Source organism: Bufo gargarizans, chromosome 6, assembly GCF_014858855.1.
Source record: "Bufo gargarizans isolate SCDJY-AF-19 chromosome 6, ASM1485885v1, whole genome shotgun sequence".
In the NCBI taxonomy this organism is placed as follows: domain Eukaryota; kingdom Metazoa; phylum Chordata; class Amphibia; order Anura; family Bufonidae; genus Bufo; species Bufo gargarizans.
The window spans coordinates 14,165,657-14,189,500 of NC_058085.1; the positions used below are offsets into that span (position 1 = coordinate 14,165,657).

Genomic DNA, 23,844 nt, shown 5'->3' on the forward strand with positions numbered 1-23,844 from the left:
CGTCAGGGCCCTTGTGATGTCATCCACTGACCTGACCTTACTTGACCTCTGACCTGACAAGCCTCTTGTGACACGTGCAGTGTTCTGTCCATTGGCCAGACAAGGCAGGTCCAGCTATTGCTGATACATAGGAAGTGCTGGACTACATTTTAGCCTCCAAGTCATCTATCCAGTTCAAAAGATCCACAAGAGGGGGACACAGGCAAACAAACTTTACTTATTTACTAAAGCACTAGGAAAGTTAAATTGGTTACATCAAGACAACTTGCTACAAAAGGGTCAATTCACAGGAACAACTCAGCAGCCCGCCCAGGTGCGCACTAGAGGCCCAAATCAAACCCAAGGTGCGTGGAGTGGAGGTCCAAACACTTCATTCAGGTGATAAGCCAATTAACCCAACAATCTTAATTGGATTTGGGGTGTGAGGACAGGTGACTGACTGGCTGGCTGGGTTGGTTGCTTGGTGCTGGAACAAACCCACACACAGGTGATGCAATTAGGAGATTGACAGACTAGATGCAGCAGCAGGTATGCAGAAAGCAGCACAGCGCAGCACAGCCCTTACAGAGGAGAAGCTGTAGTGCAGACTCCTGAGGCAGGACACAGCAACTTTCCACTTGCTTGCTGGAGGGATGCTTGAAATCCATCTCTCAATTTTTATTTTGTTTTTTTATACTGGATAAGAAAGGATGCACCGGTCCTGTAGGTGCTGCAATACCAGGTCAATGCGTGGAGTGGACAGAGCAAGCTCTTTTTCCATCTCCCTGTTCGAAAAATCATTTAATATATGGTCCCCAGATAGGGGACGTATCAGATATTAAACTGATAAGAACAGACTTTTTTTTTATAGTTGAAGCGTCAGAGGACGCGTCATATTTGTATCAATTACCTATATGTCTTACTTCTCATCATCCGAATCAACATTTTTTATACTTTTTATTCATTATTTTTCTTATTATTTTCTTTAAAAGAATAACAAACATAACATAAAAGACTGACATAACACAATTAACAAATCTTCTTTCTTAATCGGGTTTTAAACCGCCAATCCAGGCACAATACAACAACCTCCTCATCACATTTCTATTAATTATTAATTCCGGCAACAAAGGATCTGGCACACCAGAATGAAAGGCCGGATGAACTTTAAACCGCTCAAAAAACTCAAGCCTTTTATCTACCAACATCTGTCTTACTTTGTTATACAGACGATTAAGATTAATACCAGTGCTTGTTAACTTTTCTATTTCTTTATCTATTTTTACAAAGGGTTATGTTATGTTATGTTACTAAGTCCTTGTATAGCGCTCTAGAGGAACTCAATCCGATCGAAGGGTGACTCTTCTTCCTTCTTTTCCTCTCTTCTTACTTCTTTTTCCCCCTTTAAATCTCCTTTCTTTTCATCTTTCTTACTTTCTCTTACAATTCTCCTAATTCCAACTTCTTCTTTTTAACTCTCTTTTTTTTTTACTATCTTCATCTTTCCTTTTCCTTTTTATCTCTTCTCCTTTCCGTTTAGAATAAGACAAGTAGACATGACAGGAAGAAAAGGAACATCCCTCGGCGCAAGGAACCAACCAGAGGTAGACGTTGAATCTTCAAGAGTTTTATTGCAATCACACAACGCGTTTCGGGGAAAGGGTCCCCTTTAGAGTTGAGCGAACACCTGGATGTTCGGGTTCGAGAAGTTCGGCCGAACTTCCCGGAAATGTTCGGGTTCGGGATCCGAACCCGATCCGAACTTCGTCCCGAACCCGAACCCCATTGAAGTCAATGGGAACCCGAACTTTTCAGCACTAAAAAGGCTGTAAAACAGCCCAGGAAAGGGCTAGAGGGCTGCAAAAGACAGCAACATGTAGGTAAATCCAATGCAAACAAATGTGGATAGGGAATTGAATAAAAATAAAAATTAAATAAATAAAAATTAACCAAAATCAATTGGAGAGAGGTCCCATAGCAGAGAATCTGGCTTCACGTCACCCACCACTGTAACAGTCCATTTTCATAAATTTAGGCCCCGGCACCCAGGCAGAGGAGAGAGGTCCCGTAACAGAGAACCTGTCTTCATGTCAGCAGAGAATCAGTCTGCATGTCATAGCAGAGAATCAGGCTTCACGTCAGCCACCACTACAACAGTCCATTTTCATAAATTTAGGCCAAGCACCCAGGCAGAGGAGAGAGGTTCTGTAACACAGAATCTGGCTTCATGTCACCAGAGAATCAGTCTTCATGTCATAGCAGAGAATCAGGCTTCACGTCACCCACCACTGTAACAGTCCATTTTCATAAATTTAGGCCCAGCACCCAGGCAGAGGAGAGAGGTCCCGTAACAGACAATCTGGCTTCATGTCAGCAGAGAATCAGTCTTCATATCATAGCAGAGAATCAGGCTTCACGTCAGCTACCAATGAAACAGTCCATTGTCAGATATTTAGGCCCATCACCCAGGCAGAGGAGAGAGGTCCCGTAACAGACAATCTGGCTTCATGTCAGCAGAGAATCAGTCTTCATATCATAGCAGAGAATCAGGCTTCACGTCACCCACCACTGTAACAGTCCATTTTCATAAATTTAGGCCCAGCACCCAGACAGAGGAGAGGTTCATTCAACTTTGGGTAGCCTCGCAATATGATGGTAAAATGAAAATAAAAAGAGGATTGAATGAGGAAGTGCCCTGGAGTACAATAATATATGGTTATGGGGAGGTAGTTAATGTCTAATCTGCACAAGGGATGGACAGGTCCTGTGGGATCCATGCCTGGTTCATTTTTATGAATGTCAGCTTGTCCACATTGGCTGTAGACAGGCTGCGTTTGTCTGTAATGACGCCCCCTGCCGTGCTGAATACACGTTCAGACAAAACGCTGGCCGCCGGGCAGGCCAGCACCTCCAAGGCATAAAAGGCTAGCTCTGGCCACGTGGACAATTTAGAGACCCAGAAGTTGAATGGGGCTGAACCATCAGTCAGTACGTGGAGGGGTGTGCACACTACTGTTCCACCATGTTAGTAAAATGTTGCCTCCTGCTAACACGTTGCGTATCAGGTGGTGGTGCAGTTAGCTGTGGCGTGTTGACAAAACTTTTCCACATCTCTGCCATGCTAACCCTGCCCTCAGAGGAGCTTGCCGTGACACAGCTGCCTTGGCGACCTCTTGCTCCTCCTCTGCCTTGGCCTTGGGCTTCCACTTGTTCCCCTGTGACATTTGGGAATGCTCTCAGTAGCGCGTCTACCAACGTGCGCTTGTACTCGCGCATCTTCCTATCACGCTCCAGTGCAGGAAGTAAGGTGGGCCCATTGTCTTTGTACCGTGGATCCAGCAGGGTGGCAACCCAGTAGTCCGCACACGTTAAAATGTGGGCAACTCTGCTGTCGTTGCGCAGGCACTGCAGCATGTAGTCGCTCATGTGTGCCAGGCTGCCCAGGGGTAAGGACAAGCTGTCCTCTGTGGGAGGCGTATCGTCATCGTCCTGCCTTTCACCCCAGCCACGCACCAGTGATGGGCCCGAGCTGCGTTGGCTGCCACCCCGCTGTGACCATGCTTCATCCTCATCCTCGTCCTCCAGTAGTGGGCCCTGGCTGGCCACATTTGTACCTGGCCTCTGCTGTTGTCAAAAACCTCCCTCTGAGTCACTTTGAAGAGACTGGCCTGAAAGTGCTAAAAATGACCCCTCTTCCTCCTCCTCCTCCTCCTGGGCCACCTCCTCTTCCATCATCGCCCTAAGTGTTTTCTCAAGGAGACATAGAAGTAGTATTGTAACGCTGATAACGGCGTCATCGCCACTGGCCATGTTGGTGGAGTACTCGAAACAGCGCAACAGGGCACACAGGTCTCGCAAGGAGGCCCAGTCATTGGTGGTGAAGTGGTGCTGTTCTGTAGTGCGACTGACCCGTGCGTGCTGCAGCTGAAACTCCACTATGGCCTGCTGCTGCTCGCACAGTCTGTCCAGCATGTGCAAGGTGGAGTTCCACCTGGTGGGCACGTCGCATATGAGGCGGTGAGTAGGAAGGCCGAAGTTACGCTGTAGCGCAGACAGGCGAGCAGCAGCAGGATGTGAACGCCGGAAGCGCGAACAGACGGCCCGCACTTTATGCAGCAGCTCTGACATGTCGGGGTAGTTGTGAATGAACTTCTGCACCACCAAATTCAGCACATGCGCCAAGCAAGGGATGTGCGTCAAACCGGCTAGTCCCAGAGCTGCAACGAGATTTCGCCCATTATCACACACCACCAGGCCGGGCTTGAGGCTCACCGGCAGCAACCACTCGTCGGTCTGTTGTTCTATACCCTGCCACAACTCCTGTGCGGTGTGGGGCCTGTCCCCCAAACATATGAGTTTCAGAATGGCCTGCTGACGTACCCCGGGCTGTGCTGAAGTTGGTGGTGAAGGTGTGTGGCTGACTGGATGAGCAGGTGGAAGAAGAGGAGGAGGAAGTCGAGTAGGAGGAGGTGGCAACAGGAGGCAAAGAATGTTGCCCTGTGATCCTAGGTGGCGGAAGGACGTGCGCCAAACAGCTCTCCGCCTGGGGCCAAGCTGCCACTACATTTACCCAGTGTGCAGTTAGGGAGATATAGCGTCCCTGGCCGTGCTTACTGGTCCACGTATCTGTGGTTAGGTGGACCTTGCCATAGATGGCGTTGTGCAGTGCACACTTGATTTTATCGGATACTTGGTTGTGCAGGGAAGGCACGGCTCTCTTGGAGAAGTAGTGGCGGCTGGTATCAACATACTGTGGGACAGCAAGCGACATGAGCTGTTTGAAGCTGTCTGTGTCCACCAGCCTAAATGACAGCATTTCATAGGCCAGTAGTTTAGAAATGCTGGCATTCAGGGCCAGGGATCGAGGGTGGCTAGGTGGGAATTTACGCTTTCTCTCAAATGTTTGTGAGATGGAGAGCTGAACGCTGCCGTGTGACATGGTTGAGATGCTTGGTGACGGAGGTGGTGGTGGTGTTGGTGGTACATCCCCTGTTTGCTGGGCGGCAGGTGCCAACGTTCCTCCAGAGGCGGAGGAAGAGGCCGAGGCGGCAGCAGCAGAAGAGGTAGCAGGGGGAGCCTGAGTGACTTCCTTGTTTTTAAGGTGTTTACTCCACTGCAGTTCATGCTTTGCATGCAGGTGCCTGGTCATGCAGGTTGTGCTAAGGTACAGAACGTTAATGCCTCGCTTCAGGCTCTGATGGCACAGCGTGCAAACCACTCGGGTCTTGTCGTCAGCACATTGTTTGAAGAAGTGCCATGCCAGGGAACTCCTTGAAGCTGCCTTTGGGGTGCTCAGTCCCAGATGGCGGCGGTCAGTAGCAGGCGGAGTCTCTTGGCGGCGGGTGTTCTGCTTTTGCCCACTGCTTCCTCTTTTGCTACGCTGTTGGCTCGGTCTCACCACTGCCTCTTCCTCCGAACTGTGAAAGTCAGTGGCACGACCTTCATTCCATGTGGGGTCTAGGACCTCATCGTCCCCTACATCGTCTTCCACCCAGTCTTGATCCCTGACCTCCTGTTCAGTCTGCACACTGCAGAAAGACGCAGCAGTTGGCACCTGTGTTTCGTCATCATCAGAGACATGCTGAGGTGGTATTCCCATGTCCTCATCATCAGGAAACATAAGTGGTTGTGCGTCAGTGCATTCTATGTCTTCCACCGCTGGGGAAGGGCTGGGTGGATGCCCTTGGGAAACCCTGCCAGCGGAGTCTTCAAACAGCATAAGAGACTGCTGCATAACTTGAGGCTCAGACAGTTTCCCTGGTATGCATGGGGGTGATGTGACAGACTGATGGGCTTGGTTTTCAGGCGCCATCTGTGCGCTTTCTGCAGAAGACTGGGTGGGAGATAATGTGAACGTGCTGGATCCACTGTCGGCCACCCAATTGACTAATGCCTGTACCTGCTCAGGCCTTACCATCCTTAGAACGGCATTGGGCCCCACCAAATATCGCTGTAAATTATGGCGGCTACTGGGACCTGAGGTAGTTGGTACACTAGGACATGTGGCTGTGGCAGAACAGCCACGTCCTCTCCCAGCACCAGAGGGTCCACTAACACCACCACGACCATGTCCGCGTCCGCGTCCTTTACTAGATGTTTTCCTCATTGTTATCGTTCACCACAACAACAAAAATATTATTTGACCCAATGTATTGAATTCAAATTCAGGCCTTTTTTTAAAGACAACTAACACTATCTGGCTATCTATATAGGTACCGTATTACACTAATACAGGCACAGCAGTAACCACAGGTTTAGCTGACTATAAATTTGAGGCCTATTATTTAGGCGCTGAGTGACAGGTATAGGTTTACTGACAGAATTAAACTTGGAAATGCACAGTAGCGTGTGTGTGAAGTTATTCTGAATGACCCTATGTGCACCTTGAATATTATACACCCTTTTAGGGATAGATTTCAAATAGCTCTGATACAGCAGAAACCACTAAATTAGGAAATTGCTAAATTGGGAATTGTATTTCAACCCAGAACAAAAACTGTGCTTTGACGGACACTAAATAACTTGACCAGCCACACCAGTAACGACAGATTTAGCTGGATATAAATTTGAGGCCTATTATTTAGGTGCTGGGTGACAGGTATAGGTTTACTGACAGAATTAGACTTGGAAATGCACAGTAGCGTGTGTGTGAAGTTATTCAGAATGACCCTATGTGCACCTTGAATCTGATATACCCTTTTAGGGATAAATTTAAAGTAGGCCTGATACAGCAGAAACCACTAAATTAGGAAATTGCTAAATTGGGAATTGTATTTCAACCCAGAACAAAAAATGTGCTTTGACGGACACAAAATAACTTGACCAGCCACAGCAGTAACGACAGATTTAGCTGGATATAAATTTGAGGCCTAGTATTTAGGCGCTGGGTGACATTTATACGTTTACTGACAGAATTAGACTGGGATATGGCCAAAAAATAACCACACTATTGATGGTTAAATGCACTTGGTGTGACATCTTTACCAACCACACTATTGAGGGTTAAATGCACTTGGTGACAGGCGCAGCTTGCCCCTGATGTAGTATATGGCCAAAAAATATTCAGACTATTGCTGGTTAAATGCACTTGGTGTGACAGCTTGACCCTGATGTAGGATTTTGCCAAAAAAGAACCACACCATTGAGGGTTTAATGCACTTGGTGACAGCTTGCCCCTGATGTAGTATATGGCCAAAAAATAAACAGACTATTGCTGGTTAAATGCACTTGGTGTTACAGCTTCACCCTGATGAAGGATTTAGCCAAAAAACAACCACACCATTGAGGGTTAAATGCACTTGGTGACAGCTTGCCCCTGATGTAGTATATGGCCAAAAAATAAACAGACTATTTCTGGTTAAATGCACTTGGTGTGACAGCTTCACCCTAATGTAGGATTTAGCCAAAAAACAACCACACCATTGAGGGTTAAATGCACTTGGTGGCTGCTTGTGCTGGCACACCACAAGACACGAAATGGCCGCCGATCACCCCAGAAAAAAGTGACTGAAAAACGCTCTGGGCAGCCTAAAAACAGTGAGCAATTCAATAGCAGCAGTTCAATCATCCACAGCTGCAGATCGATCTCTGAATGAAGTCCTTTGGAGGAGTTAATCACTGCCTAATCTCGCCCTAACGTTGCGGCTGCAACCTCTCCCTATGCTGATCAGAGCAGAGTGACGGGCGGCGCTATTTGACTCCAGCCTAAATAGAGGCTGGGTCACATGGTGCTCTGGTCAATCACAGCCATGCCAATAGTAGGCATGGCTGTGACGGCCTCTTGGGGCAAGTAGTATGACGCTTGTTGATTGGCTGCTTTGCAGCCTTTCAAAAAGCGCCAAGAAAGCGACGAACACCGAACCCGAACCCGGACTTTTACGAAAATATCCGGGTTCGGGTCCGTGTCACGGACACCCCAAAATTCGGTACGAACCCGAACTATACAGTTCGGGTTCGCTCATTCCTAATCGCAGGGCAACATTCTTTGCCTCCTGTTGCCTCCTCCTCCTACTCGGCTTCCTCCTCCTCTTCTTCCACCTGCTCATCCAGTCAGCCACACACCTTCACCACCAACTTCAGCACAGCCCGGGGTAAACGTCAGCAGGCCATTCTGAAACTCATATGTTTGGGGGACAGGCCCCACACCGCACAGGAGTTGTGGCGGGGTATAGAACAACAGACTGACGAGTGGTTGCTGCCGGTGAGCCTCAAGCCCGGCCTGGTGGTGTGCGATAATGGGCGAAATCTCGTTGCAGCTCTGGGACTAGTCGGTTTGACGCACATCCCTTGCCTGGCGCATGTGCTGAATTTGGTGGTGCAGAAGTTCATTCACAACTACCCCGACATGTCAGAGCTGCTGCATAAAGTGCGTGCCATCTGTTCGCGCTTTCGGCGTTCACATCCTGCCGCTGCTCGCCTGTCTGCGCTACAGCATAACTTCGGCCTTCGCGCTCGTCGCCTCATATGCGACGTGCCCACCAGATGGAACTCCACCTTGCACATGCTGGACAGACTGTGCGAGCAGCAGCAGGCCATAGTGGAGTTTCAGCTGCAGCACGCACGGGTCAGTCGCACTGCGGAACAGCACCGCTTCACCACCAATGACTGGGCCTCCATGCGAGACCTGTGTGCCCTGTTGCGTTGTTTCGAGTACTCCACCAACATGGCCAGTGGCAATGACGCCGCTATCAGCGTTACAATACCACTTCTATGTCTCCTTGAGAAAACACTTAGGGCGATGATGGAAGAGGAGGGGGCCCAGGAGGAGGAGGAGGAGGAGGAAGAGGGGTCATTTTTAGCACTTTCAGGCCAGTCTCTTCGAAGTGACTCAGAGGGAGGTTTTTTGCAACAGCAGAGGCCAGGTACAAATGTGGCCAGCCAGGGCCCACTACTGGAGGACGTGGATGAGGAGGAGGTGGAGGAGGATGAGGATGAAGCATGGTCACAGCGGGGTGGCACCCAATGCAGCTCGGGCCCATCACTGGTGCGTGGCTGGGGGGAAACGCAGGACGATGACGATACGCCTCCCACAAAAGACAGCTTGTCCTTACCTCTGGGCAGCCTGGCACACATGAGCGACTACATGCTGCAGTGCCTGCGCAACGACAGCAGAGTTGCCCACATTTTAACGTGTGCGTACTACTGGGTTGCCACCCTGCTGGATCCACGATACAAAGACAATGTGCCCACCTTACTTCCTGCAATGGAGCGTGATAGGAAGATGCGCAAGTACAAGCGCACGTTGGTAGACGCGCTACTGAGAGCATTCCCAAATGTCACAGGGGAACAAGTGGAAGCCCAAGGCCAAGGCAGAGGAGGAGCAAGAGGTCGCCAAGGCAGCTGTGTCACGGCCAGCTCCTCTGAGGGCAGGGTTAGCATGGCAGAGATGTGGAAAAGTTTTGTCAACACGCCACAGCTAACTGCACCACCACCTGATAGGCAACATTTCACTAACATGGTGGAACAGTACGTGTGCACACCCCTCCACGTACTGACTGATGGTTCAGCCCCATTCAACTTCTGGGTCTCTAAATTGTCCACGTGGCCAGAGCTAGACTTTTATGCCTTGGAGGTGCTGGCCTGCCCGGCGGCCAGCGTTTTGTCTGAACTTGTATTCAGCACGGCAGGGGGCCTCATTACAGACAAACGCAGCCGCCTGTCTACAGCCAATGTGGACAAGCTGACATTCATAAAAATGAACCAGGCATGGATCCCACAGGACCTATCCATTCCTTGTGCAGATTACACATTAACTACCTCCCCTTAACCATATATTATTGTACTCCAGGGCACTTCCTCATTCAATCCTATTTTTATTTTCATTTTACCATTATATTGCGGGGCAACCCAAAGTTGAATGAACCTCTCCTCTGTCTGGGTGTCGGGGCCTAAATATATGACAATGGACTTTTCCAATGTTGGGTGACGTGAAGCCTGATTCTCTGCTATGACATGAAAACTGATTCTCTGCTGACATGAAGACTGATTCTCTGTTACGGGACCTCTCTCCTCTGCCTGGGTGCCTGGGCCTAAATATCTGACAATGCACTGTTCCAGTGTTGGGTGACGTAAAGCATGATTATTTGCTGACATGAAGACTGATTCTCTGCTGACATGAAGCCAGATTCTCTGTTACGGGACCTCTCTCCTCTGCCTGGATGCCGGGGCCTAAATATCTGACAATGGACTGTTCCAGTGTTGGGTGACGTGAAGCATGATTCTCTGCTATGACGTGAAGACTGATTCTCTGCTGACATGAAGCCAGATTCTCTGTTACGGGACCTCTCTCCTCTGCCTGGGTGCCGGGGCCTAAATATCTGAAAACCCAGTGTTGGGTGACGTAAAGCATGATTCTCTGCTATGACATGAAGACTGATTCTCTGCTGACATGAAGCCAGATTCTCTGTTACGGGACCTCTCTCCTCTGCCTGGGTACCTGGGCCTAAATATCTGACAATGGACTGTTCCAGTGTTGGGTGACGTGAAGCATGATTCTCTGCTATGACATGAAGACTGATTCTCTGCTGACATGAAGCCAGATTCTCTGTTACGGGACCTCTCTCCTCTTCCTGGGTCTAAATATATGACAATGGACTGTTATAGTGGTGGGTGACGTGAAGCCAGATTCTCTGCTATGGGACCTCTCTCCAATTGATATTGGTTAATTTTATTTATTTTATTTTTATTTTTATTCATTTCCCTATCCACATTTGTTTGCAGGGGATTTACCTACATGTTGCTGCCTTTTGCAGACCTCTAGCCCTTTCCTGGGTTGTTTTACAGCCTTTTTACTGCCGAATAGTTCGAGTCCCCATTGACCTCAATGGGGTTCGGGTTCGGGACGAAGTTCGGGTCGGGTTCGGATCCCGAACTCTAACATTTCCGGGAAGTTCGGCTGAACTTCTCGAACCCGAACATTAAGGTGTTAGCTCAACTCTAGTGGTCGACACTGGATCTAGCACGTTCACATTATCTCCCACCCATTCTTCTGCAGAAAGCGCACAGGTGGTACCTGAAACCCATGTCCATCAGTCTGTCACATCACCCTCGTGCATATCGGGGAACCTGTCTGAGCCTCAAGTCATGCAGCAGTCTCTTATGCTGTTTGAAGACTCCGCTGGCAGGGTTTCCCAAGGGCATCCAACTAGCCCTTCCCCAGGAGTGGTTGACATAGAATGCACTGACGCACAACCACTTATGTTTCCTGATGGGGACATGGGAATACCACCTCAGCACATCTCTGATGATGACGAAACACAGGTGCCAATTGCTGTGTCTTTCTGCAGTGTGCAGACCGTAAAGGAGGTCAGAGAGGAAGACTGGGTGGAAGACGATGCAGGGGACGATGAGGTCCTAGACCCCACATGGAATGGAGGTCGTGCCACTGACTTTCAGAGTTCGGAGGAAAAGGCAGTGGTGAGACCGAGCCAACAGTGTAGTAAAAGAGGGAGGAGGGTGCAAAAGCAGAGCAGCCGTCGCCAAAACAGTTTGCCTGCTACTGGCCACCGTCACCAGGAACCGAGCACACCAAAGACAGCTTCAAGGAGTTCCCTGGCATGGCACTTCTTCACACAATGTGATGACGACAAGACCCGAGGGGTTTGCACGCTGTGCAATCAGAGCCTGAAGCGAGGCATTAACATTCGGAACCTTAGCACAACCTGCATGATCAGGCATCTACATGAGAGACACAGGCTGCAGTGGAGTAAGCACCTTCAAAATCAAAAAAGGGCTCCCTCTTCTGCTGCTGCCTAGGCCTCTTCCTCCGCCTCTGGAGGAACGTTGGAACCTGCCGCGCAGCAAACAGAGGATGTGCCACCAACAACACCACCTCCGTCACCAAGCATCTCCACCATGTCACACGGAAGCATTCAGGCCTCCATCTCACAAACCTTTGAGAGAAAGTATAAATTCCCACCTAGTCAGGCCTCCATTCTGTCATTCAGGCTGGTGGAGACAGACAGCTTCAAACAGCTCATTTCGCTTGATGTCCCACAGTACGTCGTTCCCAGCCGCCACTACTTCTCCAGGAGAGCCATGCCCTCCCTGCACAACCAAGTATCGGATAAAATCAAGTGTGCACTGCGCAACACTATCTTTGGCAAGGTCCACCTAAGCACAGATACGTGGACCAGTAAGCACGGCCAGGGACGCTATATCTCCCTAACTGCACACTGGGTAAATGTAGTGGCGGCTGGGCCCCAGGCGGAGAGCTGTTTGGCGCATGTCCTTCCGCTGCCAAGGATCACAGGGCATCATTCTTTGCCTCCTGTTGCCTCCTCTATCTACTCGGCTTCCTCCTCCACTTCTACCACCTCCTCATCCCGTCAACGACAGACCTTCACCACCAACTTCAGCACAGCCAGGGGTAAATGTCAGCAGGCCGTTCTGAAACTGATGTGTTTGGGGGACAGGCCCCACACCGCAGGAGTTGTGGCGGAGTATAGAACAACAGACCAACGAGTAGTTGCTGCCAGTGAGCCTCAAGCCCGGCCTGGTGGTCTGCGATTATGGGCGAAATCTCATTGCAGCTAAGTTGACGCACATCCCTTGCCTGGCACTTATGCTGAATTTGGTGGTGCAGAAATTCATTCACAACTACCCTGACATGTCAGAGCTGCTGCATAAAGTGCGGGCCGTCTTTCTCATCCAGCCGCCGCTCGGCTGTCTGCTCTACAGTGTAACTTCGGCCTTCCCGCTCACCGCCTCATATGCGACGTGCCCACCAGGTGGAACTCCACCTTGCACATGCTGGACAGACTGTGCGAGCAGCAGCAGGCTATAGTGGAGTTTCAGCTGCAGCACGCACGGGTGAGTCGCACTGCGGAACAGCACCACTTCACCACCAATGACTGGGCTTCCATGTGAGACCTGTGTGCCCTGTTGCGCTGTTTCGAGTACTCCACCAACATGGCCAGTTGCGATGACGCCGTTATCAGCGTTACAATACTACTTCTATGTCTCCTTGAGAAAACACTTAGGGCGATTGTAACGGATCTCCTAGCACCCCCACCGGGTACCTCTGTCGATAGATGCTCCTAGTGCTTCCCGAGGTCTCCAAGCACTCCACTTTACACCGTAAAAACGCTGCAGACCCCACGAACCGCCGAAGCTTGGTTGAGGCATCACCGTCTCCTACCCACCCTGGACCTACGACAAGTCTCCAGGCTCCAGTGGGTGAACCTTTCCTACAGCTAGAGAGCAGGAACAGCTCTTACAAGAGCTAGTAGTTATGCCAGGGGAGTATAGCAAATCTTCTGCGTATAGCAATCCCCCAGTGCTGATCAGTTACCCAAACACCAGCCTCAACATGATGAAGGATAAAACAGGCACACTTTATTGAGGGCTACCCGCCCGTTTTTATGCAGGTCCCCATCTGGTGGACACGCCCCTAGGGGACCAGATGGAAGACTGTGACACAGGACAGATATGCAGCAATTCAGGATACACAGACACAATGCATCCCCACAATACATCATGGTTTCCTCCTCTCTGCCCTGGAGACACCCGAGGAGTAATTCAATTATCTCTCAGGACAGAGGGAAATCGCCAATACACATGTGGGGACAACAGGACAGAAATCACCATTTAAACATACAATGTCACAACCCTTACAGTAAACACAGACTTGAGCTATCTGGGGATATGTTAAATGTCTGAGTGCATATTATTAGGTGAATGGCACTCAGACTACATGGATACAATAAAATTAGCTATCTGGGTACCCTCACATAACATAAAATACAATTCCAAAGACAGATTTAAGCTGTGCGGCCGGTCTGTCTTCTCCTTTGAAGTTAGTATGGGCCATAATCCTGAGGCAAGAGACTGGTAGCCAGGCCCCTCCAAAACCCAGTGGCAAGGTTGGTTTCGCCACAGCGATGATGGAAGAGGATGTGGCCCAGGAGGAGGAGGAAGAGGGGTCATCTCTAACACATTCAGGCCAGTCTTTTAGAAGTGGCTCAGAAAGAGGATTTTTGCAACAGCCGAGGCCAGGTACAAATTTGGCTAGCCAGGGCCCACTACTGAAGGACGAGGATGAAGCATGTTCACAGCGGGGTGGCATCCAACGCAGCTTGGGCCCATCAATGGTGCATGGCTGGTGGGATATGGAGGATGCAGACGATACGCCTGCCACAGAGGACAGCTTGTCCTTACCTCTGGGCAGCCTGGCATATAAGCGACTACATGCTGCAGTGCCTGCGCAATGACAGCAGAGTTGCCCACATTTTAACGTGTGCTGACTACTGAGTGGCCACCCTGCTGGATCCCCTTTACAAAGACAATGTGCCGTCCTTAATTCCCTCACAAGAGCGTGATAGGAAGATGTGCGACTACAGGCGTACGCTGGTAGACGTGCTCCTGAGAGCATTCCCGACTGACGCCGGGGGACAAGTTGAAGCACAAGGAGAAGGCAGGGGAGGAGGAAGAGGTTTAAACACAGCTGTGTCAGCGCCAGCACCTCAGAAGGCAGGGTTATCATGGCTGACATGTGGAAAAGCTTTGTCACCACACCTCAACAACCGGCCCCAACTGCCGATATGGAGCGTGTTAGCAGGAGGCAGCATTTGAACAACATGGTGGAACAGTACCTGTGCACATGCCTACACGTACTGACTGATGGTTCTGCCCCATTAATGGGTCTCCAAATTGTCCACATAGCCAGAGCTTGCCCTGTATGCCTTGGAGGTGCTGGCCTGCCCTGCAGCCAGTGTACTCTCCGAACGTGTATTTAGCATGGCAGGAGGCGTCAGTACAGACAGACGCAGCCGCCTGTCCACAGCCAATGTGGACAAGCTCATCTTTATTAAAATGAACCAGACCTGGATCCCACAAGACTTCTCTGTACCTTGTGCAGAATAGACAGTTCTAACAGCCTCAACCATCCATCCTTGTACTCAAGTGCACTTATTCCTTTTTTTTTTATATGTCCCAATATTTTGGGGATCCCCCTATGTAAAAATGCAAAATAACACACATCTGTGTTGGCTACCTATTCCTCCTTCGCCTCCGCTTTCACCTAGAACGCCACGTGAGCCTACACGGCCACATCCACCCATTCACCGCCTCCTCAACCTCTTCCTCCTACATCAAGTCTTTTATGTTTTTTTTATTCATTTCCCTATCCACATTTGTTTGCAGAGCATTTGCCATGCTCTTAACCTCCCTGGCGGTATGATTATGTTAGGAATTTTGTACCAAAAGTGGTAAAATATTTTGCATAAATATTTTATGAGCACAAATGACAGTAAAATGGCAAGCAAGGGGCACTGTACAGTCATCAAATGTCTGAACTGAGGTTATACAGTGTAATCCTCTCAGATTACAATGTATAACCTCTTTTATGTGTGTTTGTCACTTTTTATGTTTATATTTATTTGAATTTCCCGCCTAGTTCCGCTCCCATGCGCAGCTGCTGCTCGCAGAGAACGGAACCAGGAAGTCAAATGCCGACCGGTCTTCTGCCAGATCTCTATACCTTGCGAAAAGTCTATACCGGAAGTGACGCGGCCGCACAGGAATCAGCTAGGGGAGGGTGTGCGCAGCACTGCGCAAGCGCACATCCACTGGCTTAGGAAAGAATCATTGAAGCGCCACGATAGAATCACTTTGTGCACCGCGCGTGCGCACTTAGGGGTATAGAGATTTTGCAGCGCAAAATGTTGCATCAGATCTCCCTACCCCTGAGTGTGCATGCGCGCACAAATCATCAGATCAAACCAGGATGAACTGCAACTGATGATTTGTGCGTAAAGTGCGCACACGCGATGCACAAAGTACTTCTATCTCGACGCTGCAAGGGTTCTTTCCTAAGCCAGTGGATGTGCGCTTGCGCAGCGCCACACACACCCTCCTCCAGCTTATTCCTGTGCGGCCGCGTGACTTCCGGTGCGGCCACGTCACTTCCGGTATAGACTTTTCACAAAGTATGGATATCTGGCAGAACACAAGCGGAGGATATCGCCGGATCGCTGGCGGTTAAGAGACTCCTATATTTGGCCGTAAATCACGGTTCGTGGCTCCATCCAAGTCAATGGGTCCGCAAAAAAAACTGAACACATACGGAAATGCATCCGTATGTCTTCCGTTTCCGTTTTTTCTGAACTATCTATTGAAAATGTTATGGCCAGCCCAATTTTTTCTATGTAATTACTGTATACTGTACATGGCATACGGAAAAACGGAACGAAAAAAACTGAAAGGAAACAGAAACACAAGGGAATTCAAAAACGGAACAACGGATCTGTGAAAAACGGACCACAAAAAACAATAAAAGCCACACGGTCGTGTGAACTAGGCCTTACTCCTGTCACTTTATAGGCAAATTGCTGCCTTTGTGCCGCTTATACCTCAACTATATGGCATAGAAATAATATCTAACCGTACATGTAGCAACAGAGCCACGCACTTGAAGATGTGGCACTGCTATCAAAGGCACTGCACTCCACAGCAAGCTAGATACTAGTAGTCCGGCTGGTCAAGGAGGTAACTTGTGACAAAAAGTAAAAAATTCTAGGAACTCGCCATGCCCCTCACGGAATACCTTGGGATGTCTTCTTTCCAAAATGGGGTCACTTGTGGGGTAGTTATACTGCCCTGGCATTTTAGGGGCCCAGATGCGTTAGAAGTAGTTTGAAATCAAAATCTGTAAAAAATGCCCTGTGGAATCCAAAAGGTGCTCTTTGGAATGTGGGCTTATTTGCCCACCTAGGCTGCAAAAAAGTGTCACACATGTGGTATCGCCGTACTCAGGAGAAGTTGGGGAATGTGTTTTGGGGTGTCATTTTACATATACCCATGCTGGGTGAGAGAAATATCTCGGCAAAAGACAACTTTTCCCATTTTGTTATACAAAGTTGGCATTTGACAAAGATATTTATCTCACCCAGCATGGGTATATGTAAAATGACACCCCAAAACACATTCCCCAACTTCTCCTGAGTACGGCGATACTATATGTGTGACACTATTTGGCAGCCAAGATGCGCAAATGGGCCCAAATTCCTTTTAGGAGGGCATTTTTAGACATTTGGATCCCAGACTTCTTCTCACGCTTTAGGGCCCCTAAAAAGCCAGGGCAGTATAAATACCCCACATGTGACCCCATTTTGGAAAGAAGACACCCCAAGGTATTCAATGGGGGGCATGGCGAGTTCATATAAAAAAATTTTTGGGGCACAAGTTAGCGGAAATTGATTTATTTATTTTTTTTCTCACAAAGTCTCACTTTCCGCTAACTTGGGACAAAAATTTCAATCTTTTATGGACTCAATATGCCCATCAGCAAATACCTTGGAGTGTCTTCTTTCCAAAATGGTGTCATTTGTGGGGTGTTTGTACTGCCCTGGCATTTGAGGGTCTCCGCAATCATTACATGTATGGCCAGCATTAGGAGTTTCTGCTATTCTCCTTATATTGAGCATACAGGTAACGAGATTTTTTTTTTCCGTTCAGCCTCTGGGCTGAAAGAAAAAATGAACGGCACAGATTTCTTCATTCACATCGATCAATGTGGATGAATAAATCATTGCCGGTTTTTTTTTCTTGTTTGTTTTTTTATGTTTGCCAAAGCATATGAACACGGCTGCCTCCTCAGCTCATATGCCTCGGCAAACGTATCTTTTACTGCAGAGGAGAAATCTCGTCTTGCAGCGCCGCATACACCGACTTTTTCGTAATCTGACAGCAGCGCAATGCTTCTGTCAGAATGCACATTAGTGCTGCAGCTAGTTGATCGGTTGGTCCACCTGGAAGGTAAAAAAACAGGCTGCAACTCAATAAATTTTATTAACTTTAAAATAACATTTGAACAGAACATATAAACTTTATTTAAATTTTTGAACTGAACGTTAACTTTTTTGCTTACTGGTGATTTTTTTATTTATTTTTTCCTTTATAGGACAAACCTCTCCTTCCGCATGGGACAATGTGCAAAGCGCAAATCGCCCAAAGATGTGGCGAAGTACATTATGCACTTTGTCCCAGGTGAAAGGAGAGGTTTGCAGCAGCTGGGTGTCAATGGGCCCTAATAGCCCTGTGTGCCTGTCCTGTGAGATGCAATCCCTATGCTAAGTGTACCTGCGTGTGGTACTTCCGGAAACACTACCCTAAGCATAGGGAAGGGTGGTCAGGGCAGTCAGGACAGAAATAGCGGGTGTCACGCCTTATTCCACTACTGCTACAGACACAACATTTTTTTCGGGGTGGCGGTCGGTTTGAGGTACCAGCAACGACACTGGGGAAATGTCGCTCGTGTAAACGGCTCACTACACTGATGGATGGGGCCACGGAACCTACTGGATACAGGAGGTTCTCAATGATCTCTTCCTGAAATTTGAGGAACGATCCTGTTCTCCCAGCCTTACTGTAGAGAACAAAACTATTATATACAGCCAATTGAATTAAATATACAGACACCTTCTTATACCAGCGTCTGGTCCTGCGGGAAAGGAGATAAGGAGCCAACATCTGGTCATTGAAGTCCACCCCTCCCATTAGCGAATTATAATCGTGGACACAGAGGGACTTTTCAATGACACTGGTTGCTCGTTCAATTTGGATTGTCGTGTCTGCGTGAATGGAGGAGAGCATGTAAACATCACGCTTGTCTCTCCATTTCACCGAGAGCAGCCCTCTCCCACCTTGCAAGACGGGTGGTAAAGAGCCGTTGGGGGAAGCCCCTGCGACTAGGTCGCGCGGTGCCACAGCAGCCAGTCTGTTCTAGGAACAAATACCTGAAGAGGGGCACACTTGTGTAGAAATTGTCCACATAAAGATGGTACCCCTTGCCAAATAAGGGTGACACCAAGTCCCAGACTGTCTTCCCACTGCTCCCCAGGTAGTCATGGCAACCGACCGGCTCTAGGGTCTGATCTTTACCCTCATAGATCCGAAATTTGTGGGTATAGCCTGTGGCCCTTTTACAGAGCTTATACAATTTGACCCCATACCGGGTGCGATTGCTTGGGATGTATTGTTTGAAGCCAAGGTGCCCGGTAAAATGTATAAGGGACTCGTCTACGCAGATGTTTTGCTCAGGGGTATACAAATCTGCAAAATGGAGCCGGTCAAAAGCTGGGTGGCCTCTGGGATGAGAGGTGCTGTTGTCACTAAAGTGCAGGAAACGCAGGATGGTCTCAAATCGTGTCCTGGACATGGCAGCAGAGAACATGGGCATGTGATGAATTGGGTTCGTGGACCAATATGACCGCAATTCATGCTTTTTGGTTAGACCCATGTTGAGGAGAAGGCCCAGAAAAATTTTAAATTCGGAAACTTGGACGGGTTTCCACCGGAAAGACTGGGCATAATAGCATCCCGGGTTGGCGGCTATAAATTCAGTGGCATATTGGTTTGTTTCTGCCACAGCTAAGTCCAAGAGCTCCGCAGTCAAGAACAGCTCAAAAAATCCCAGGGCCGAACCAATCTGAGCTGTCTCAACCCGAACTCCAGACTGGGCGGTGAAAGGGGGAACTAATGGTGCGGCTGAAGTTGGGGACTGCCAATCAGGGTTTGCCAGCACCTCAGGGACTCTAGGGGGTCTACGGGCCTTACCCGGTCTACGGGGTAACTATTGCACGTGCCACCGTACCAGCTTCAACTGCCCTTCTGGTGCTCGACACTTCACCATGTTGTACGGCAGTGCTGGTACTAGGTCCAGGATGGGCTGCGCTGCTGGTGTATGCCTCACCACGTAATCTGACAGCACCAGCCCCACTCTGCTGCCCTTGAAGCGGATCCTGCGCAACCTGTGGTCTAGCAACACGGGCCGGGTACGCCTGGTGCTATCAGGGACCTCAACCTCCTCGTCCGAACTTTGGGTCAGACTGCCACTGCTTTCTACAGGTTAATATTCTGACCCGCTAGATTCAACAGATGAGGGTTCCCATTCCTCATCCGACTGGGTCAGAAGCCTGTAGGCCTCTTCAGAAGAATATCTCTTGTTTGCCATTTGGTCAACTAAATTTAGGGGGTATTCCCTGAGACTACCCAAGAAAAAAAGCAAGCCTGTCTTACAAATGTAGGGCTAGCGAAGTGCCGGAGGCCGCTGCGATTGATAAAAAATATCAAAACAGATTTTTTTTATCGCCGCAGCGCTTGTAAAGTTATTGTGCAGTGATAAAAAAAATATATATTTTTTTGTCACTGCGGTGGGGCGGGCGTGGGTGAACGCACGTGTGGGCAACCGATCAGGCCTGATCAGGCAAACACTGCGTTTTGGGTGGAGGGTGAGCTAAGGTGACACTAATACTATTATAGATCTAACTGTGATCAGTTCTGATCACTTACAGATACTATAAAAGTACAAATGCTGATTAGCGATACGCTAATCAGCAAATCAGTGACTGCGGTGCGGTGGGCTGGGCGCTAAACGATCGCTAAACTACCTAACCAAGGGGCCTAAACTATCCTAAAACTATCAGTCAATACCAGTGAAAAAAAAATGTGACAGTTTACACTGATCACTTTTTTCCCTTTCACGAGGTGATTGACAGGGGTGATCAAGGGGTTAATTGGGGTGCTGGGGGTGATCTGGGGCTAAGTGTAGTGTTTGGTGGCTACTCACTGTGATGCCTGCTCCTCTGCTGAGACCAATCGACCAAAAGGACCAGCAGAGGAGCAGAGAAGCCATTTAACACCTTATATTTGCAAATATAAAGTGTTAACTGGCTTCTGATTAGATTTTTTGAAAATCGACAGCCTGCCAGCCACGATCATTGGCTGGCAGGCTGGTGACGAAATACTCCAGTAACTTTTGCCGGCCCGAGATGCGCATGCGCGGGCCGGCTTTGCCCGAAGTCTCGCGTCTTGCGAGATGACGCGCCGAGGCGTCCACCCGGAATAACAGGGCCGCAGCCAGGACGCAATCCTGCGTACGGCGGTCCTGAGGAGGTTAATGTGTTGTGTTTGTAGTGGGTTGACGGCTCCTTGCTCCCACGGTTCTAATGTAGTTGATGGTGATACTATAAGCGGCACAAAGGCAGCAATTTGCCTATAAAGTGACAGGAGTAAGAGATAGTGCACATTCTCTTCCTCTGAATTCACAGAACAAATCTTGATTATACAGTGGAGTTTTGACTGTAATTTTAAATTGACTTTGGTTCATTAATTAAAATTAAATAAAGGTATTCACATCTAGTTTTTTAATTCAAGCAACAATAAAAGTGAAGTATTAATTTTCACCTGGGGCAAGATAGGTTCAACGCCTGTATAGGCAGCTGTAAATAAATTATTTAATAAACCTTACCCAGGTTACGTCCCAATTATTAACAATTTCAGAGAATTAGGAAACACTTGGCGGTGAAAAGGAAAATTTTTACACCCACATTTTTCACTTTCACAAGGGGTAACAGGACAAAATGCATCCCATATTTTGTTCCCCATTTCCGCCCGAATACGGCAGCACCCAATATGTGCTAAAAAAATGATGTATGGGGGCACACAGAAGGGCTCTAAAGTCAAACAACAAAATTTGGATTTTGCTAACCAGAATTGGCAGACATTTATTTTAGGTGCCATGTCGTATTTAAAAGATTCCTGAGGTCCCCAGAAATTAAAAACCCCAAAAAGAGACCCCATTTTAAAAATAGCACCCCCGTATGAACATTTTAAGTGGTGGAAAGGGTACTTTTCAGCAAACAGGTGTCTCACAGAAGGCAGAAACACTTGTAAAATGATTTTAGAGCACACATTTATGAAAATGAAAAATTACTAGCAGACCCCAATTTTTTTTCACAAGGGGAAAATGCACCCCAGTATATGTTCCCCATTCAGAAAACACCCTATATGTGCTTGTAGCCTGCTGTATGGGCGCAGAGCAGGCAAACAGCAAAATTTGGATTTTGCTAACAGGCCTGAGTAGGCAGACATGGATTTTAGGTGCCATGCCACATAAAAAAATTCTTGAATACCCCAGAAAATATGTTTCCCATTTTCTCCCCATTCAGGAAACACCCCATATGTGCTTGTTGCTTGCTGTATTGGCGCACAGCAGTCAAACAGCAAAATATGGATTTTGCTAACAGGCCTGAATTGGCAGACATGGATTTTAAGTGCCATCTCACATTTAAAAAATTTCTGAGGTTCCCAGAAAATAAAGACCCCAAAAAATGGCCCCATTTTGGAAAGATCACCCCCGTATGAAAATTTTAAGTGGTGAAAGGGTACTTTTTTAGCAAACAGGTGTCTCACAGAAGGCAGAAACACTTGTTAGAAGATTTAAAAGCACATATTTGTGAAAAAATAAAATTACTAGAAGACCCCAATATTTTTTTCTACAAGGGGTTAAGGGAGAAAATGCACCCTAGTATGTGATCCCAATTATCTCACTATTCAGGAAACACCCCATATGTGCTGTATGGGCGCAGAGCAGGCAAACAGGAAAATATGGATTTTGCTAACAGGCCTGAATTGGCAGACATGGATTTTAGGTGCCATGTCGCATTTAAAAAATGTCTGAGGTGCCCAGAAAATAAAGACCCCAAGACGTGACCCCATTTTGGAAATAGCACCCCCATATGAACATTTTAACTGGTGGAAAGGGTACTTTTCAGAAAACAGGTGTCTCACAGAAGGCAGAAACACTTGTTAAAGGATTTCAAAGCATATATTAGTGAAAAAAAATTTTTTTACTAGCATACCTCAATTTTTTTTTCACAAGGGGTTGTAGGAGAAAATATATCCCAGTATGTGTTCCCCATTTTTTCCCCATTCATAAAACACCCCATATGTGCTTGTAGTCTGCTGTATAGGAGCAGAGCAGGCAAACAGCAAAATATGGATTTTGCTAACAGGCCTGAATTGGCAGACATGGATTTTATGTGCCATGCCGCAATAAAAGATTCTTGAGGTCCCCAGAAAATTTGTTCCCCATTTTCTCCCCATTCAGGAAACACCTCATATGTGCTTGTAGCCTGCTGTATTGGCGCACAGCAGGGCTCTAGAGGCAAAGTGCAAAATATGGTTTTTGCAGGCTTGAATTGGCAGATATGGATTTTAGGTGTCATTTCGCATTAAAACATTCCTGAGGTCTCCAGAAATCAAAAACCTCAAAACGTTACCCCATTTTGGAAAGAGCACCGCCGTACGAACATTTTAAGTGGTGGAAAGGGTACTTTTCAGCAAACAAGTGTTTCACAGAAGGCAGAAACACTTGTTAAAGTATTTCAAAGCACATATTTGTGAGAGAGAAAAAATTACTAGCAGACCTTAATTTTTATTTTACAAGGGGTTGAAGGAGAAAATGTACCCCAGTATGTGTTTCCCATTTTCTTCCCATTAAGAAAACACCCCATATGTGCTTGTAGCCTGCTGTATGGATGCACAGCAGGCAAACAGCAAAATATGGATTTTGCTGAAAGGTCTGAATTTGCAGACATGGATTTTAGGTGAACAATAGAAAGAGTAAAAGTTCAGCTCAACAATAATCCACACTCAATCCCTCCCATGTGCCTGTTGTAGTCCAGGATACAAACTGGTTTGGGGGTAGTGGTTGTGGTACCTCGTACAGGAGCAGGGGAGCTGGCGTTAGTGTGAATGATGGTCAGTACAAGGATGCCCCTCTTGTCCACTACCACCAGCATGTTTTCATGGAGGAGAGCCCTACTTTCACCCTTTCTCAGTGGTTGCCCTACCAGGGATCTACCAGGCCTCTCTGATATTTGCGTACCGTGCCGCAAGCCACAGTACCTCTGGCAGTTAGAGACCTGAATAGGGGTATGCTGGTATAATAGTTATCTACATAGAGGTGGTAACCCTTATGCAGCAGTGGGTACAGTAAGTCCCACACAATCTTCCCACTAACTCCTAGGATGGGGGGGTCATTCTGAGGGTCCTATCTGGGAATCTTTGCCTTAGAAATTTGGA

General features: G+C 48.0%; 1 non-coding gene across 1 annotated transcript; it reads right to left on the reverse strand.

Annotated features, from left to right (window-relative positions):
* Positions 1–684: 684 nt before the first annotated feature.
* Positions 685–874, reverse strand: LOC122942807. The gene has a single exon (XR_006390723.1). It is a non-coding gene; the product is annotated as a U2 spliceosomal RNA (small nuclear RNA).
* Positions 875–23,844: the final 22,970 nt, after the last annotated feature.